The sequence below is a fragment of the Lissotriton vulgaris genome, chromosome 6 (assembly GCF_964263255.1).
Source record: "Lissotriton vulgaris chromosome 6, aLisVul1.2, whole genome shotgun sequence".
Taxonomy (NCBI): domain Eukaryota; kingdom Metazoa; phylum Chordata; class Amphibia; order Caudata; family Salamandridae; genus Lissotriton; species Lissotriton vulgaris.
In genome coordinates, this window is record NC_141694.1 from 1,126,045,542 (window position 1) to 1,126,051,541 (window position 6,000).

The window sequence follows — 6,000 nt, forward strand, 5'->3', positions numbered from 1 at the left end:
TCTGATAACAATAGGTTTTCCCTTTAAGTGTTCCTTGTATTGTTTCTAGGCGATTAGCCAGGGTTTTTGCTTGCTCATCCTAGAGCTTGCACTAAGGTATTTGCATTTTCAGGTTCAAGCTGGATGTTCATCTTCACAACTAGAGACTGTCTGCCAATGAACATAAAAGTAACCTGAAACTAAAAAATTTTCAAGAAACATCAAAGGCCAGAATGAATTAGGATGGGGTAATAGAGCTCTCAATTCATCATGTCATTTGTTAGCTCTTCAGCCAGTTCCCATATCAATGTGTTTTTGTGCTCATAGGACTCCATGCATCAGAATACAGTACTTCTACAAATAGCAAACAACATACATCCACTCCACTACAAGCAAAAAAATAAGTCAAAAACAATATAATTTACAATGCAAATAGCTCGAACTTTAACAAATGCAAGACAGATTGCATTGCAAATGCTTGATTTTAAGTAGGTGGGAGAAGCAACACAGGAGAGCGGAAGCAACATGGGAGGGCTGGAGCAACACTGGGGCACACGTGAGTGAAGGAGAAGAAATTAGCAAGAGACCAATGTAGAGCAGGTTGGAAAGAAGCATACCGGCAAGAAGCCAATGGGGGAGTACAGGGGTAAGGAGGATATTCAAAGGGCAAGAGAGGAGGACATGGGGAAGCAACACGGAGGGCAAAGTTGGGATGGAGGAGCAACAAGCAAGACAGCAACATGGTGTGGGGGGGGGGAGCACACAGGTGAGAAAGCAAGAGAGGGGAGTACAGGAGGGCAACCAGAATGGGGTAGGAAGAAGCACACGAACAGCAAAGAGCAACACAGAGTGCAAGAGGAAAACACAAGGGAGACAGCTGGGGAAAAACACGTGTGCATGGTTAACAGTAAAGAAACGAGCATTTGCAATGCAATAGGTCTCGCATTAGGAAAGTTTGAGCTATTGGTATTGTAAATGACAATTTTTTTATTTATGTGTTGGTTTTGAAAATAGCGAAATTAATAGCTTTGTCATTTACAATGCCAATAGTTTTAACTTTCGCAAATGTGACACCTATAGCATTTGTAATGCAATGTGTTATATTTACGTGACTTAGATGTATTGATATTACAAATAACAATGGCTTTTAATTATTTTTTAATAATTAATACTTAAATAAAAGTTATTGTAATTTATGATGGCAATATCTTAAACTTTTGTAAATAACTTTTGTGAAGATTATGTTCAGTGTATTTACGCTGTAATTTTTCGATTTGTGCAAAATCAGGGACATACAAAGTGAAAAAGAATCCTCATTTGACTAGACTTGGGGCCACTTGGATAGTCATATGAATAAAAAGGCTGGTGTTACACACGCAAAGGGGGCAGAGTGCCTGTGTTCCTTCTGTGAGGCCAACGGATCATAGATTGATGTTTTCCCTGCACGTGAAATATGTCAATAGTTCACTTGTGCCAGTCATGAAGAGCACAAGTGCACTCCCCGAGCGAATCGATCCTCTGTGTCCGGCTGCCCACAGCTACGGGATGATAGATAGCGATACAACCCCCATATGGCAGAGCTCGCAGCGCCACAGTTTCCTAAAGTAAAAGCGGCATGAGAAACTAGAAACTCGCATTACAATAATGGACGCCACGGCTTAGTAAAGCGAAAGCACCGCCGTGTACTGTATGAAGTTACATGAGGTTAACTGCAAGAAAAGCGCATGTCTGTTTTACGCTGTAATTTTTCGATTTGTGCAAAATCAGGGACATACAAAGTGAATAAATGCAGTACCAGTACCAGAAAGTAAACAAAAAGAGGACTTTCTGAACTAAACTGGCAAGGTGAAAAGAGAGACCAACCTGCTGTTTTCTTGATATTCTGGTACTTGTAGTTTTAATTTTATTCCTAAATGCAGATTTACAAACACTGTTCCAGGACCCATAGAAAATCGGACTGACTGAACTACCCATGCCCGACATCAGCAAATTGTAATCTATGAAAACAAGTTAATTTGATGCACATCCACATGTTGGCTTTAGCAAAAAATGTATCACTAACTCAAGCAACAAATAATAGTTCTGGCTGGTTATAGTTTTCCTGCAATTCAGTACCCTTATTTTAAAATCAATCATTTCAAGTAAAGTTATAATCTAAAGCTATTTCTGATGTAAAACATCTGGATAACCGGATCAGTAGCTACGGTCGGTGAGATCACATCCTGTCACCCTCTAAGGAAGCAGCATTCCCGGTGAAAGGTCTGGGGGAGCCTCCCAGCTGACTCTTCGCCAGAGTTCCCGTGCTTGCAAGGCAATGTGAGATTTGGTAAAAAGAGTCTGGCGGTGACTTATGCCTTCTAGCATGAAAGTCTGGCCTCATGCAGAAAATGACATTGTGCAAAGAAAGTGCATTATGCAAACCTCTGTATTAACTCGTGCACCCGCAGGCTGCGTTCTTTCCTGCAGCAGTGATAGTAGTGAGTGACATGGCGGAAGTGATTCAAAGGGCAATTGAGAGGTGGGGCTACATAAGATCTACTCCACTGCATGCCCCAACGCCTAACCCTGCTCGGTGTACATTTAAGAGCGCCGTTCGGTCTCACATGAGGGGGCGTGGTATCTTAAGTTGCTTTGCTTTGGGAGGCAAGATAATAAATAAAAAAGCCCAGCCATACTGAAAGAAAGGTGTGCGCCGCCTTGTAGAAAGTGACATTTAAGGGAGACTGCTGTGAGGAAAAAAGCCCTGCCCGCCATTGTTTGTATGCGCCGTGCTTTGCTCAAACATGAAGCACAGCGCCCAGGCGACGAGGAGTGCACGCTCCCAGAGCCTAACCCTGCTCTGTGTACATTTAAGAACTCCGTGCGGTCTCTCATGAGGGGCCTGGTATCTTAAGTCGCGACGCTTTGGGAGGCAAGATAATAAATAAAAAAGCCCAGCCATACTGAAAGAAAGGCATGCACCGCCTTGTTCAAAGTGAAAGGGGCTGTGGCTTGCGGTGAGCTACTCGTAAATGCCCATGCAGTGGTTCGAGGTGCCCGCCACATCCAGAACCGGTCATAAGAAAAATTGGCCGTGAAAGTGATCGCGTGCACGTCACAATGAAGTGAACGAGGCAATAAACTGTGCCCGATACCTCAGAAGGGCAAGGTCGAATTACATCTAGTCCTGCTATCTGGTACAAAGATCTACATGGGCATGAGATCTGTGAGGAAACAAGTATAGAGAGGAACGGTGTCAGAAATGCATGTACGGGATCCTCACTGTCAGAGAGACCGGGGAACGCGAGCCCTAAACTCGCCGATACCAACTACTAAAAAATTTACAATCTGTAAGAAAACAAGTGCAAAAAGGAACCATGTCAGAGATGAATAAAAGCGATCCTCAATGTCAAAGAGACTCACCGTGACCGTCTACCCGAGTTGGAAAAGAAACAAGAAGATTTGCGTCCTGCGCGTCGTCGAATAAGCACCGCCTAATTTAAAAGAACACGAAAGTGACATAAAGAGACCCAGTGACTGTAGAACACTAAAAAAGGACTAGTGAACATTGTACGTTACGAACAATGAAGTAAGAAGGTGACAGAAACAACAAGTAACACTCTACCACACCCATGCCCCAATACAAAGTTCCCTCACTTATATGCGCTAAGCTTATCCCAGGCGTGGAAGAAGATATACGGGGCCGGTTAAACATACTGCAGCGGGGCTCTTCACATGACAAATACCTTGCCGGGAAAGATGAATAGACCGGAAGTCAGGCAGCCCTCCTCGAGACAGAGGCGGGGCCTGACCAGAAGCAGGAAGTCGAGCGCGACCGGAGCTTCCCAGGAGGCAGGCTGCAGTGGCTGGCGCAAGGCTCCGGTGCAGAGAGAGGAGAGCCCTACGTGCAGCCGGCGTCCGCCCGGGAAGCCAAGGAGCGGAGTGCCGGTGTCCCTGTGCGTGAGTGGGGCTCCGTGCTTGCGTTTCTGGGGACAGGAGGTACTCGGAGCATGTTGCGGGCTGCGGGGGCCATGGTATTTGGAGTCCCCAGTGTGGGACTCCAACGATAGTGCCGGCATCTCTCCAGAGCGCTGCGGTGGCGTGTGTATGCGTGCGTGTCTGTGTGTGTGCAGGGGGGTGGGGGGCGGCAGCGTGTGTATGTGTGCGCGCGCCTGTGTGTGTGTGCGTGCATGCAGAGGGGTGGGGGCTGGCTGTGTCTGTGTGTGAGCAGGGGCTGTGAGTTACTCTGCGCAAGCGCGGCTCAGACGCACGCTCCCGCGGTCAAAACTGAGACTGCAAAAGCGCGCGTCTGAGTCGTGTCTTCATTCCTAAATACGGGTAACAATAGGTCTAAAGCAGACACCTTCAATGCTTACGCATTGAATGTAGGTCTGCTCGACCTAAAAAGTAATGGCTGAAAAGCAAGCAGTGGAAGAATAGAAGCCAGAAATATCAGGCTACAGTCACCAGCATTATTGCTTATGGCCCAGGGTAAAGTTGCCATACAAACTGCTACATAGTGTGGATCTTACTGATCCCAGTTATTGTTATGATCAAAAGCCCCGTTTATGACTTTGTGAGGCATAGTATTCCATTTCACAGGTATTTGGCCCAGCTTTTATAAAGGGGCCTTAACTCTTGCCACGTCCCCCTTAGAGACCACTCACCGTTGTCATCCTACTCAAAGCAGTGAATATAACACATATATTTAAAACGTTGACCCTTATCAGCTGCGATATGGTGGGCTGCTAAATTCTGATTTCGGTTTCAGGAAGCTGCCAAGCGACTTTCTTGACCAAAATTACAGAGATGTGAGAAGCAATTTAAAGTCCAGATGATATGCACTTCTCGATATATGTGAAGATAATATGTAATCACCAAAATGCATCTGTCAACGTATACAATTGAAATACTGACCGCTGCTTGATAATTTCAACTATACTAAAAATACCGAAAAACTCAATGAACAGCACTATAATCACCGGAAAACCTGCTACAGCGGCGAGAACAATAATTGTTTCTCAAGAAGATATTTTAAGGTTAGTGCTTCGAAGCTGCGAACAATTGCATTTTTGTTGTATTATAAAAGTATAATCCTGCTACTATCGTGTTTTACAAATAATCGAATCTGCCTGGTCTCCCAGAAATAGGTGCATAAACGAGATGTCTGTTTGCAAGTATCTCACCTGAATCGGACTTCTCTGGAACGTCCTGCCCCACACCCGGAAGCCGGTAACTTCCAACCTGGCACAAACAATGCAGCATCATGAACATAACCGCTGACTGTCAGCTGCCGTTACGTTGTTTCCACTACTGCACTCCTACTTTGGATTCGTTTTTTTTTTAGGAGAAAAGAGAAAATAACACACCAATGTTAAAAAAAACACCCACCGTGATTTTTGGATGAGAAGGCTACAAAACACTCCCGGCAGAGATAAACTGACTACCAACTAAACAAATGTTAGGAACTCTTTGCAGTACCCCGGGGGGACTCATACAAGCGGAGGACCCGGGGGTACTTAAAAATGGTGAAAGGGGTACCGGTCGAAAAAGAGACGAAAAGCTTTTCTTTAATGATCAAGAAGACTTCCCTTTCCGTCAGTGTAAACCACGCCTACTCTCATACACTTTGTGTTCATATGGAGGTCGAGTGTGTAGAGCGTTACTGACTAAGTCGAGATCTTTGTTTGCCGTATTTTGTTCTAGTACGAGGGGCACCGTAACATCTGCGGCGCCCCTTTGGCTCGTGTGCCTATGAATGTCTGTGAGATATTGGCATTTTCAGTGTGCACCTCTGCCTATAACATGGCTCACTTCATCGTCAATCAGTAAACCATATGTTCTACTCATCTAGGAGCTAGTTGGAATTTAACACCTTGATGCCAGACACAATGGCACTAAGCTTTTCATTTCCCGGTTGCTTAAGTAAAAGCTATAAAACGAAGGCAGCTTTTAAAAAACTTTTTACAAACACTAAAAATGCCAGATATATCACTCTTTATTAATCATTTATATTGCATTTACTTATAAGTGTTTATTATA

The 6,000-nt window shown here is 44.6% G+C and overlaps 1 protein-coding gene across 2 annotated transcripts in view; it reads right to left on the reverse strand.

Moving 5' to 3' along the window:
- The window catches only part of NANP (N-acetylneuraminic acid phosphatase), an 86,951-nt gene extending 81,526 nt beyond the window's left edge, over positions 1 to 5,425 (reverse strand). Inside the window, exon 1 of one of the 2 annotated variants that reach the window (XM_086927217.1) lies at positions 5,350 to 5,425. The gene's annotated coding sequence lies outside the window, so the exon portion shown is untranslated. Of the gene's footprint in view, positions 1 to 5,144 lie in introns of both variants that reach the window. The other variant, XM_086927216.1, reaches the window with a different exon arrangement.
- Positions 5,426 to 6,000: the final 575 nt, after the last annotated feature.